This window comes from Notolepis coatsorum (genome assembly GCF_963971535.1).
Source record: "Notolepis coatsorum genome assembly, chromosome: 7".
Classification (NCBI taxonomy): domain Eukaryota; kingdom Metazoa; phylum Chordata; class Actinopteri; order Aulopiformes; family Paralepididae; genus Notolepis; species Notolepis coatsorum.
Window position 1 is genome coordinate 128,672,610 of NC_140171.1, and position 13,868 is coordinate 128,686,477.

The 13,868-nt window shown below is 47.7% G+C and overlaps 2 protein-coding genes across 2 annotated transcripts in view; both read left to right on the forward strand.

Moving 5' to 3' along the window:
* Window positions 1-632, forward strand: part of LOC311231763 (phosphoinositide 3-kinase regulatory subunit 5-like) — a 71,688-nt gene extending 71,056 nt beyond the window's left edge. Inside the window, exon 13 of the mRNA XM_084318386.1 lies at window positions 1-632. This exon is cut by the window's left edge and continues 1,390 nt beyond it. The gene's annotated coding sequence lies outside the window, so the exon portion shown is untranslated.
* Window positions 633-2,075: 1,443 nt separating this feature from the next.
* pik3r6 (phosphoinositide-3-kinase regulatory subunit 6) overlaps window positions 2,076-13,868 on the forward strand; it is a 131,016-nt gene continuing 119,223 nt past the window's right edge. Inside the window, exon 1 of the mRNA XM_084319386.1 lies at window positions 2,076-2,132. The gene's annotated coding sequence lies outside the window, so the exon portion shown is untranslated. The remainder of the gene's footprint in view (window positions 2,133-13,868) is intronic.

Sequence of the window (13,868 nt, forward strand, 5' to 3'; positions counted from 1 at the left end):
AACAACAACACTTACAGCGTCTCTAAAGGGCCATGCCACGGTCACCACACTATCCCACCAAATGAGTGTGTGCTCTTCTCATGCTCAGCTATTCACAGGTCCACAGGGCAGACGCACAGTGTCCAATGAACCCCCTGCCATTCAAATACAATGCTGACACACCCATATAGTGCTCAAGGGGGCCAGGGCTTGAGCATGGTATTGCAGAGCCTCCCTGCCAGACATTAATATCCTTCTGTGCTGCTGGATAGCTACTGGGGTCACCCACAATATGTTTGAATTGACTCAATAATGTGACCTGGGCAGAATGAACTCTCCGGCTGCAGTCTTCTCTCAGGACAGAACTGGACTGAAGATAGTCGTTGTCTGACGTGTGACGGACCCAGGAGGACGAGGTGTAGATTATAGACTGGCACAGAGACTATATTTGGAGTTTAACCTTAAGGCTAATGACGCGACAGGCAGCGTCTGCCTGTGGACACTATGGATGATGTGAATAATGTAAATACGACATTGTCTTCTCTATACGCTTGTGAAAATAATTATTTTAAATCACTGTAATATGTTGTACAATGCAATTGATGCAGGACTTTCAGGAACACGCCAACATTTTGGGAAATTAGCTTACCGTCTTCTCCAGAGAGAAGCTAACTGGCTGCATGTTAGCCTAGCTTAGCACAATGAATAGAAGCGGACATGACCGGTTAGCCTAGGCATTGTCCAACTAACACCTCTCCCGAAGGCTAACCGGCCATGTCCGCTTCCATTCATTGTGCTAAGCTAGGCTAACATGCAGCCAGATAGCTTTCTACTGAACACACAGAGAGGAAACTGGTATCTATCTTCTTGTCTCTCTCTGGAGAAGACTGTAAGCTAATTTCCCAAAATGTTGGCGTTTTCTTTTTAAGGCTAATGATGCAACAGGCAACGTCTGCCTGTGGACACTATGGATGATGTGAAATGAATAATGTAAATACGACATTGTCTTCTGTATACGCTTGTGATTTTTTTTTTTTTATTTGTATCACACTGTAATATGTTTTACAATGCAATCGATGCAGGACTTTCACTGTTAAGCAATTGTCATGTTTGTAGCACAGCAATGCAAGAAATTCTGTGACTGAGCACACTGGAGTTCTGGCTATGGCCAGTAGGGGGAAGCATTGACTTTCCCTTTTACATAGTCTGGTCAGTGTATGATGTTGGAGATATCCTCATAATTTCGATAGGGACATGACACTCGTCTTGTTTGGTGTTTAAATTATGCTGATCTTTTTTGAAGTATCTCTAATTTATTGTAGCCTAGCCTGCACTGCACATACTGTAGTGTACGCGGTCATGACGTTGTTGAATAGATCAAACGAGAAAGGGTATTTTTGGCGGACAGGAATAGTAGCAACTCAACTGAATACCTTTTCAAAGAAGTGAGACACTTGAACAGACAACCTGTAAAATAAATTAGAATAATTCTGAATATGGTACGTATGTGTCCAGATGACAAACTGTTGCACTGCACTATTAGCTACCGTCTTATCGTGATATCATGTGGTCCTTTTTGTAATGTCCATTTTGTAAATGTATCATATTTTACCCATGCAACTTGTAAGATCTCAAATTCTACTGTAAATAAAAGAAATTTAAATAATATATTGCATCAAGTTGAGGTATAATGTTATAATACTGGCAAATGTGCCTTCTCCAGCCAAATGTCTATGTGATTGCTTTTATTGTAATTTGAACCTTTAACATTTCAACAATTATGTTGCAATCAAAAACAAAAGAGAAACTACTCCCTTCATTATGAATTGAAAATCGGGGACCCTGATGTAAACAAGACAAACGTATTTCTCTGGTCTGCATCCCCTTAACAATTGTGTGTATTGAGCCGTACGGTATTGTACCTATTCTGCAATCTTTTAATAAAGTTTTCAATCAATCAATCAAACCAACATCTAAACTCACCGTTCAAGTTTGAGTGGGCGTGGTCATGCTGAGTGGGCGTGGCCAGGTCATGCTGTAGCTCTACTCACAACTCGCGCGTGTCGAACTGTCAGATCCAACTGGGAATTTCAAGACAACGCTATCTACCCGTTTAGGATAATAATGGAGATCTACGCAGAAATTAAGACAACGTAAGTGCTTTCAGTTAGTAAAGAAAATGTTTTATGAGCAACTGTTGCTTGTTTTAAAACTTTAGGTGCAGATCAACTATGAATTGAAAATGGGGGAATGAATGAATGAATGAAAACTTTATTTAACAGATTGCAGAATGGGTACAATACAGTACGGCTCAATACATACAATTGTTAAGGGGATGCAGACCTGAGAAAGACGTTTGTCTTGTTTCCATCAGGGTCCCCCATTTTCAATTCATATAGACATATATGACATACATGACATACAGATAGTCAGTACTGCTACATCTATACATTTATGACATACCAGATTTGCAAATACAGTACTGTTTGTGATACAGAAGGAGTCAAGAAAAGGGAGTATATACATTTGACGTAGAAACTGTACATTGGAGGAGGTTGGGTGGGGGGGGTTGGGTACATTGGGATATTGACAACCATACTGGGTAATTTACATTGGAGGTGGTTGGGGGGGGGGGGGGGGGGGCGGGGGGCACACTGTATAAACAAGTAACACTGTACATTGAGGGGGGGGGGGGGAGACACTGTACAAACAAACACAATTGTACATTGAACTATTGACAAAACCATACTAGGTAAATGACTGTACATTGGAGGGGGTTGGGTTAGGATATTTACAGGGGCCAGTGTTGAATTGCAGTCTCCCGTAGGTGTCCCTTGAGAGAGGTTTTGAAAGTGGGTAGTGATCCACATTCCTTTACAGCTTTGGGTAGGGCGTTCCACATTGATGTGGCATAATTGCGAAACGTGTTTAGTCCCTTATTTGAGCCGAATCTGGGTTTAACATGATTTGTGGAGCTCCCTCTGGTGTTGTGATCGTGGTATTCACTGACCTTTGAGAAGTATTTTGACATGTACATGGGTACCTTGGTCGTGTAGTGTATCTTGTAGACCAGGCCCATTGCAAGTTGTTGTACTCTGTCGTCTACTCTAAGCCATCCTAGGTTGTCAAAGTGGGCAGGGGTGAGGTGGGTTCTAGGAGTAAGGTCAAGCAGTAGTCTGACCAGTTTGTTTTGAGATGTTTGTAATTTTGTTTTTAGCGCCTTTGAGGTGCTTTGGTACCATGAGGTGCAAGCATAGTCGTAGTACCCCTGAATGAGTGCTCCTGCCAGAGTCTTCAGGGTGTTCTTGTTTACCAGAGAGGAGATCCGGTACAAGAATCGAGTTCGTTGGTTGACTTTTTTTATTACATTGGATGCCATTTTGTCACAGGAGAGATTAGCCTCTAGGATGGAACCCAGGTAGGTAATTTCATCTTTCCTTGTGACAATATTGTCACCCACTGTAACCGAGAAGCCGTCGGTCTTGCTGAGTTTGTTATTTGAACCGAAGAGAATGGACTCTGTTTTGCCCATGTGTAATGATAGTTTGTTATCAGCGAGCCATATGCAGATTCTGCCTAGTTCCGAGCTGAGGGTTTTTTCAACCTGTAACTTGTTCTTGTCAGAGACCAGCAGGGCTGAGTCGTCCGCAAACAGGAACAAGTTGCAGTCACAAGCTGACGACATGTCATTTGCATAAATTAGGAACAGTAGCGGTCCTAGTATGCTTCCTTGTGGAACACCACAGCTCACTGTGAGGGGGGGGGATAGGGTACCGTTTACCTCCACCATCTGTTCCCTCCCCTCAAGGTAGGATTGCATCCAGCTCACTGATAGACTATCAAAACCAATTGCTTTTAGCTTGTCAATCAGAATGGAGTGATTGACCGTGTCAAAGGCCTTTTGTAGGTCCAGCATGACCATGCCGCAGTATTAGCCTGCGTCCACCTCTTGTTTGATGTGGTCATTCAAATAGAGAAGGCATGTGTCAGTGGAGTGGGATGTTCTGAAGCCAGATTGGAATTCGTAGATTAGATTTTTTTCCGCTAGGTACTTTTCGACCTGTTCGTAGACTATTTTTTCCATGACTTTCGAGATGGAGGTGAGAATAGAAACAGGGCGGTAGTTGCCTGGGTCTAATTTGCTGCCCTTTTTGTGCAGAGGGGTCACCCTCGCAATTTTGAAGTCCTTGGGGACGTGTCCCTGTTTTATGGAGAGGTTTATTATGTGTGTGATGATTGGTGTGATGGCGGCTGCTGAGTCTCTGAGGAATTTGGAGGGGATGTTGTCATGGCCAGTGGCCTTGTTAGGTTGGAGGGCGCTCAGTTTATTGAGTACCTCATCTGTTGTTACCATTTCCAGCTTGAAGTCGTCCTTGCGGACCCCTAGGTTTTTGTAGTAAGCTACTATGTGTTCTACCCCATAAAGCCCTGAGTGGGAGGGTAGTTTGTTTACCAGTGTTGTGGCTATGTTTGTGAAGAAAATGTTTAAGTAATTGGCTACATCGGGGCGGCTAGGTGGTGTAGTGGTCTAAGGCACTCGCCACCAGTGTGGAGACGCTAGGATTCGCGTGTTCGAATCCAGCTCTCCACATTGTTTTTCAGTTTGGCTGGTCGTCCGCAGTAATACACATTGGCCGTATTACGGGGAGGGAAAACTGAAGGGTGGGGATCGAACGTTGTGAACAAGCGACTCCTACAAGTCGGTTGGTGCGCCTGCGCAGTAGAATCAGGAAGTGTCGGGGGCAGCGTGAGCCTCCCACGCGTTACTCCTCGACACTGAGAGGTCGAGCTGCGCAGGTGAAAAGATGCGACTGCTGTTACCTCAAGTACCGGAGGGGACTTGTGCTATGTATGACTTAGTCCACATTGCAGCCGGCTTGTGGGAGGCAAGAAACAGCGTTCGTGACAGGGGAGGGTTGAATTGGATGATACGAAATTGGGATGGGAGAAAATATAGAAAAATGGGAGAAAAAGTGGATCCAAAAAAAAAGTAATTGGCTACATCCAGCTTGTCTGTGATGAGCGTGTTGTCCGTTTTTATGTTTATGTTTGAGAATCTGGTTTTAAGTTTTTTACTGCATCCTAGTTGATTATTGAGTAATTTCCAAAGTTCACGTGGTTTGTTTTTGTTTTCCTCAGTTTTGTCATTGATGAAATTCTTTTTTGCAGTTTTGATCATGGAGTTTACGTCGTTTCTTAGTCTGTTTCTTTCTAGTTTGAGTTCAGTCACGTGGGCTTGGAGTTCACTGCTCGTGCTTTTAGTAAGCTTTGACTGACTTTTACGAAACTCAGAGCATTTTTTGTCTCTGGTTTTCATAGCGGCCAGTATTTCGGAGTGCATCCACGGCTCAGCGCGATTTTTTACCCTGGTGGTTCTTAGGGGGGCCATGTCGTTTAGTATTGCTGAGAATTTGTTTTTGAAACCAAGCCATGTTTCGTCAACCAGTGTACCATTGAGTTCATCTGACCAGTCCAGACTCTCCAGTTCAAGGTTGAAGGCCTCGCTAGAGTAGGTTTTGAGGTCTCTAGATGTGACTGTTTTGTGGCAGCCAGCCTTTTGTTTTAGTTTTTTTCGGGTACAGAATATCATATAATGATCACTTAACCCACATGCTATAACCCCTTTATTTGAGATCTTGGACTTGTCGGAGGTCAGAATGAGGTCAATGGTAGTCTGAGTTGATTCACATACACGTGTGGGTTGGGTGATTAGCTGTCTGAGGCCATGCAGATCACAAAACCTACTGAAGGCCTTGAAGACGGGTGCATCTTTTCGTTGCATATCCGTGTTCCAGTCTCCAATAAGAATTTTGTCTACATCCTCAACTCCAGCTAAACACCCATCCAGTGTATCATAAAAACCACTATGATCTGGCGGCCTGTAGACTGTGCCAACCAGTAGGGATTTCGCCCTTTCGAATAGGATTTCCACCCATACAGTTTCAATTGATTTATGATTCAGGTCATTTCTGTTGATGAATTTGGTGTCCTTGTGTATGTACATACAGACACCACCTCCATGTTTGTTCCTATCATTCCTGATTATTGAGTAGTTCTCAATCTCTATCTCTGGATCTTTTACAGAATCGTCGAGCTTAGTTTCTGAGAAGCACAGTATGTTTGCCTTACCATTTATGAATATTTGTTTGATTTCATCCAATTTGTTTTTTAAGCTGTTAATGTTAATGTGAAAAATGTTCAGTCCATTGGCGTTGGTTATTTCATTGATGTTGGCAGGTTCGAAGTATTGTCCGTTTGTGATCTGTTCCTCTGTGTTGTTGTGGGTGGGAAGGGGGGAGGGGGGGGTCGGGTCCCGCGCCGTGCTGGAACAACAAAGAAGGGGGGAGGGGGGGGTCGGGTCCCGCGCCGTGCTGGAACAACAAAGGAGGGGGGAGGGGGGGGTCGGGTCCCGCGCCGTGCTGGAACAACAAAGGACTCGTTCCTGGTTGTTTTCGTTGTTAGCTCTGCTAGCTAGCCGGCTATCGGGCGTCGAGATGTTTACATCCCGCGTCGAGATGGTCGTCATGGTTTCGACCCTCGGTTCACCTCCTCTCGTCACTGCCTCACGTGTGCTCGTCTGCTGTGGCGTCATTGGGGGAGCTTCGCCGCCCGCGCTGTGGATGTAGCCACAGGTTGCGTTGTTGATGCTGTTGGTCGCGATGGGAACCTCCATCGCTTCTTGCTGTAGTCTCTGGTTCCGTGTCATTACGGGACCAGGGTTCTGATGTATGTCACCCGACATGAGCAGATATAATAAAAACATTGATCTCTTATTACACTTGCCTGCCGGGGGTAATTTCTTTCGTTCCGGATTTGCAGTAAGTACTGCGTGGATCGCCGTGGCTCCGAAGGCTGGATGTTTCCTCTCCGTGCCCGTTAACAAGTAGAAGTCGCAATGGGACTGCTTATTTACGTTTTCGCTACCCTCCACTTCTGTCTGGAGTTGCTGCTTGAGTTGTGAATTCAGGTACAAATCCATAATCCACAGGAGGGAAAGTAGAAAATGCGCAAAGTACTTTCTTGTTGTTGCTCTGTTGCGTTGGTTACGGGAGCTACGTAAAATGCGACCGTCCATGATGAAGCCGGACACTGATGTAAACAAGACGAAAGTCTTTCTCTGGTCTGCATCCCCTTAACAATTGTGTGTATTGAGCTGTACTGTATTGTAATTTGTACCCATTCTGTTAAATAAAGTTTTCATTCATTCATTCAACACAAGATACGTTGATATACAAAGAAGGAATTATTGCAAATTGTAGCAAAAACTAGATTAACTTGTTTTTTTAACATTCTACATTGAGTTTGGATACTTTAGTGAATGTGGACAAACAAATCCTGTGGCAATAGGACTTGGAATTGAACATGTGAAATTTAAGTCTTCATGAATAAGCATAATCTTATTAAGATAAGTGTAACTGAGGGGTACAATTCCCTGACTGTATTACTAGATATGATACTTACTACCACTACCTTTGTACTTAATATTCGGCCACCCAGTACACGGCATAAATATATTATCATAAACACTCTCACGTAGATGAAACGGATCCAACACAAATGTACGAAGTCGAAACAGGTCTTTATTTCTACACAGCGATGGTGTGTAGAACAAGCACTTAATCACTTAATTACATTTATGAATTGAAATAGTATGCACTTTTATGGCAAAGAGTATTCGTCGGTATATCAATAGAGAATGTCCAATCTCTGAAGGCGCAGGTGGTAAATATACGACCTGGAATAGTTAAGGAATAACAGCAATGATACTTTAATGATTATATACTAGATACACTAGAGGGGGTTAATCCGGTCGCTTGTAAGCCGACAGGAGTAGGAGGGGGGGGGGGGTAGAATCCGGCTGCCTCGTCCGGCCAAGGGTATCCCAGGTGAACCCACTGTAGTGCCGTTCAATGCGCCGGCGATCCTTGGACCACAGATGAAAGCAGGTGGACTCTTTGTGGGCCGGCTCTCTCCGGTCCACGGGGGAGAGACGTGAAGCGACCTCGTCTTGCAGAGCGTCTCCTCACCTTGCGTCCTCTCCAGGGGGGGGGGTTCCAACACACGGCAGTGTCGGGGGTCTTTATCCATGGAATAATCAAAGTATACAAAGCATAATCCGTGCCTGGGAAGGCGGGCTGTCGTCGGTAGAATAATCCGGTATACAGGTCCACTCGCTCGTCGGCTCTGGGGCTCCTCGGGTGCAGCTTCACATGGGGTCAACCACCCTGGGTAAGCAGCCAGTTCTCTGCCCGAAACGATGGGGTACTGACTACGGTAGTATTCTCACCGCACGAAGCACTATATATTAACAGACTATTATTAGCTTAATAGACTACGTCCAACTCGACGATATAGTGCCAAATATGACTATTCAAATATTAATATACACGATGTCTCAATACCGATGGTAGGCGAACTTGGCCTTACTCCCACACGTGGCGTCGCGGGGAGGCTTTACGTCTGTGACTCTATTGGAGGGTAAGAAACTGGACTGAAAAGAAAGTCCTACTTTAGTAGCGCAGTATATATACGCACTATGAACAAATAGTCCCATTAGTGGTGCGGTAGCCAGATTCCTACGCGGAACTAGGACTTGTTCGTACATGTGGAGCGGTACGTTTGAACTGGGTCTGAGGGGTATGGCAGCCTGGCACCAAGGTCTCGACCAATAGTAGAATGGAGACTATTATGGGATGTTCAGTAGGCTAGAATGGATATTCAATGCATATTGTACAAGGAATATACAAGGGATATCAGGGAATATTAGAGAATATACAAATACAATTAAATATATATATATAAATAAATATATATATTCGGTTTAATCTGGCCCTTCACAACAGCCACCCCCTGAATAGGTCCCAGACCTAATCAGTTAAACAGAGACAGATTAATCGCGTTGTCTATTTACACATAAGGGTTTGCTGTAGGGGTCAGTCAACTTCACAAAGTCATAGGGTTGTAGGGTCATGGTCATCATCGATTGTGTCTGGGAGTCGAGGCAGTTCTATGAGCCTTGCCACGGGACGGGTGTAAGTGCGACCCTGGACGAGCACTTCAGCTGCTCGGACCTTGCCGTCGGCACCGGTGATCACTTTGCTTACGCGGCCGGCCGGCCACATAGCTCTGGGCAGTGATTGATCAATAATCATGACGACTGTTCCTTCTGTCAAATTGTCTCTCTCCTTTACCCACTTCTGGCGGGTCTGTAGAGACGGTAGGTAGTGCAGTAGGAAACTGTTCCAAAACTTGTCGGCTAATACTTGGCTGTACCTCCACATTCGTCGGCCGTTCGCTTCTTCAGGCCGGTACATTGTCTGGGGTAATGCAGGATCTAGCCGCCCCATCAGGAGTGTGTTGGGGGTAACTGGGTCGATATCCGCCACATCACTGGAGACATATCCGAGGGGCTTCGAGTTAAGTACTCCCTCAATCTCCGTGAGGACTGTCATTAGGACTTCTTCCGCCACAGTCTGGGCCCCAAGTACTACGTACAGGGCTGTCTTTATGGAGCGCACTTCTCGTTCCCAAGTGCCACCGAAGTGGGGTGCGTTTGGGGGGTTGAATTGGAAATCAACCTGTGCTGGAGCGAGGTGGGTCTTAAGTTCTGGGCCCATAGCTTGGAAGCTCTCTCTCAGCTCTCTTTCGCCGCCTTTGAAGTTTGTCCCATGATCGGACAATAGGGTAGACGGTCTTCCTTTCCGTGATGTGAATCTTCGGAAGGCCATAAGGAATGAGTCTGTGCTCATGGTCGGGAGAAGCTCGATGTGTATCGCTCTGGTGGTCATGCATTTGAATACAATACCCCACCGCTTCTCGGTTCCTCTTCCTTTCTTTATGTGCAGCGGGCCAAAGCAGTCCATACCCGTTGAGTGGAATGGCTTGTCACCGATTCGGAGGCGACATGGAGGAAGGTCAGCCATCCTTGGTATGCTGGGCTGCGCGCGCCACTTGCGGCAGTCTAGACATGTTCGCTGGAAGCGTCGTACCGCCTCTCTTCCTTGTAGGATCCAGTAACGACGTCTGATTTCCGCGAAGACTCTATCTGCTCCTGCGTGATGTACATCCTCATCGTATTTCTTTATAATCAGCTCTGTGACCTTGTGTCGGCTGTTCAATACGATCGGGTATTTAATGTCATCCGGTAGATTGGGGGCTCTGCGTAGGCGACCACCCACTCTGATGAGGGTATGAGCGTCGCTCTCGGGGGCCAGGTGAATTAATCTGCTGTCGGATGGGACGGGCTTTCCTCCCTGTAGACAGGCCAATTAATCGGGGAACGAGTCTCTCTGGGCTCGCTGCAGTAGAAGCAATTCTGCTTCCTCGTAGTTAGCTGCTGACATATCAGCGGGGGACTTGCACTCCGGGTGGTACCGCAGGAATGTTCTTTGTTGTGCACTCTCTATGGACGTGCAATCGTCTATGTTAGGGTCGGTGGAGGCTACGGTGCTCAATCCACAGAACACAGACTTCTTATTTTCCACCTCCTCTGGACTTGCTTCCCTCGGGATAGGCATGGGCCACTGTCCTTCCGGGAGTCTTAGGAATGCGGGGCCGTCACTGTAGACATTGCGACGGGTGAGGTCATCCAGGGGCATCCCCCGGGTGATGACGTCAGCTGGGTTCTGTTTTGTATCAACGTAGCGCCACTCTGTTTCTCCGGTTAACTCTTCGGTTAAGTCTTGAATCTCGGTGACTCTGACTCCCACGAAGACTTTGTACTTGCATGAGTCCGATTTGATCCAGGCGAGTACCGTCGTGGAATCTGACCACAGGATTGTTCTAGACACCGGTATGGTGAGCTCACGTTGGATGAGCGTGGCTAGGTGCGCTCCGGCTAGGGCTGCGCAGAGCTCTAGACGTGGGATAGATTGTTGCTTGCGTGGGGCTATTCTCGAGCGGGCGAGGACAAATGCTGTGTAGATCTCTCCCCCCTGGTCTTGGGCCCGCAAGTAGGCTACTGATCCGTATGCGACCTCTGAGGCGTCACTGAAGACGTGTAAGTCCATTTTACATGTCTCTGGCCTCACCGTGGGTGGGAAGTAGCTTCGGCGCATATTAACGCCTGGGAGTGAGTGGAGCTCCATCTCCCACTCTCTCCAGGTGGATACAAGGTGTGCGGGAATGGGGTCGTCCCAGCCCTGGTCCTTGTCCCACAATGCTCGTACAATAATTTTTGCCCTGGTGGTGTACGGTAGAATACATCCTAGCGGGTCATATTGTCGGGCGAGTGTTGTGTACACACTCCGTCTGGTGGTCGGCGCCGCCGCCGGCCTTCCCTGCTCCGTAGTCAGGGGCTTGTGTCTGTAGTGAAGCGAATCTGTTTTGAATCGCCACACCAATCCCAGGGTCATCTCCTGGGCTTCTCCCGGGATTGTAGCCATCCAGGTCTCGCTGCTGGCTGCCTTGTCCTCGGAGGAGAGGCTGCGCAGTACTTGCGGATCGCTGCTGGCCCACTGCCTGAGATCAAAGCCGCCTTTGATCAATGAGGCGCGGAGTTTAATCAGGAGAGCCTCGGCTCCTTCCTGGGTTGAAAGGCTTTGTAGACAGTTGTCTACGTAGAAGCTGTTCTTTACGCTGTGTCGGACCTCTTCGTCCGCTGCTGGGTCCTCTGCTACATGTTTCTGTAGTGCAAATGTCGCACAGCAGGGGCTGCACGTCGTTCCGAAGGGGAGGACTTCCCATTGGTAGATGGCTGGGTGCTCATCTCCTGGCTTCTCTCTCCATAGGAACCGTAACAGGGGCTTGTCCGCCTCTACTAATCTCACCTGCAGGAACATTCCTTTAATGTCGTCCAGTGCTCGATTGTCTATTGCTGGGGGTAAGCGGTCGATGTGTCGGATCTCCTGGATCACGTAATCCCATATGCGCCCATACCTCTGGTCCAATGCTACCAGCGCTGCTGTGTATGGGGTGGTGGAAGTCGCGTAGGCGAGCGCTATATTATGTGCGCGGGGTACCTTTAAGTGCTTCAGTAGGATGGCGTATTTGTGGCGTTCATCCAATACATCCACCAACATGGTCTCCAGACACATGCGGAGTTCTGTATACTGGGCCCGGTTCTCTTGGGTGAAGTCGGGTACCATAGGCGTGCCAATGTATGACGCTGACTGTGGATACATCGGCGAGCGTTGGGGGAGAGGCCTCCTAGGCGAGTCTCCTCCCGCTCCTTGGTATGGGCTGGTACCGGCAGTGTACCATGGCCCATTTGTCCAGGTGCTGTTCCTCGGTGCGGGTCGTGCGTCGTGCTCACCCGTGTATAGAGTCGGGGGTCTGTAGCGCAGCTCCGCGGGAGTATAGCCTGGGCTGTACCGGACCTCCTGGTCCGGTAGAGTACTGTGCTGTCTTCGGGCGTGGTTCTCCTCCTCTTCCTCTCCGTCTTCAGTTAGGTCATCCAGTGCTTGTAGTCTCTGGTTTAGCCTCTCCACAGGATATGCTGCTCCTTCCCGGTTGCTAGGTCTCGCTTGGACCGGTGGGGGGAGGTGGTCTGTGGGGGGTATAGACCTCGTCTGTTGGTCAAGTTCAGGGTTGTTTACTCGGCTAGGGGATGCCGCCCTGGAGGTGTGTCTAGACGAGTTCCTGGAGCCTCTGGCGGAGGGAGAGGGTGTTGTCCGTTTGATCAGCTGTTCTATTAGTTGCGACTGCTGTCTGTCGCGCGCTGCGTCCCGTTGAGCACCGGCTCGTTCTCGGGCCACATTCTCTTCCATCTGAATGCGTCTTATTTCTAGACGTATCTGCTCGTGTTCGCTTCGCTGCTGGATCTGCAGTCGGTCGCGTTCAGCAGCGGCGTTCAGGCTGATGAGGAAGGCCTGCTGTAGGGTCCTCTCTGCCTCGCTGGGAGAAGGCGGTTGTATAGGGGAGCCTTCCCTCGGGGTACTCCTTGCGGAGCCTTGGAGTTCTATCTCCACGGTGCTCTCCCCGTCTTCTTCCGTGCCGAGTTCTCTCTCGGTAGCGTTGTATTCCTCCCGGGACTCATCGGGGACTACTTCTTCAGTACTGGCGGGGTGTGAAGTCATGTCTGGTTCCCACTGGTCCCCACCGTGAACTTGGTCAGTTACATTAGAGCCCGTAGGGGCCTCTATGGTCGGGGTAGTCTGGGCGTTGGGGTTAGACATACTTTTACTTTCTAGTTTTACCGCGTTTACTGTTAGTAGAAGACTAGGTTGTTGACTGACAGCGTAAGCCTCTAAGTACTGAGGGAGCCGTCGTTCGCGCTGCGGGCGTTGGTTAGGAGGATCGTTTCGTGGAGTGTTCATCATAGGCCATTTCAATATTAATAACACTATATTAATATTACACTAATTACCATCCGGCTCGAAGGACCAATTGTAACTGAGGGGTACAATTCCCTGACTGTATTACTAGATATGATACTTACTACCACTACCTTTGTACTTAATATTCGGCCACCCAGTACACGGCATAAATATATTATCATAAACACTCTCACGTAGATGAAACGGATCCAACACAAATGTACGAAGTCGAAACAGGTCTTTATTTCTACACAGCGATGGTGTGTAGAACAAGCACTTAATCACTTAATTACATTTATGAATTGAAATAGTATGCACTTTTATGGCAAAGAGTATTCGTCGGTATATCAATAGAGAATGTCCAATCTCTGAAGGCGCAGGTGGTAAATATACGACCTGGAATAGTTAAGGAATAACAGCAATGATACTTTAATGATTATATACTAGATACACTAGAGGGGGTTAATCCGGTCGCTTGTAAGCCGACAGGAGTAGGAGGGGGGGGGGGGGTAGAATCCGGCTGCCTCGTCCGGCCAAGGGTATCCCAGGTGAACCCACTGTAGTGCCGTTCAATGCGCCGGCGATCCTTGGACCACAGATGAAAGCAGGTGGACTCTTTGTGGGCCGGCTCTC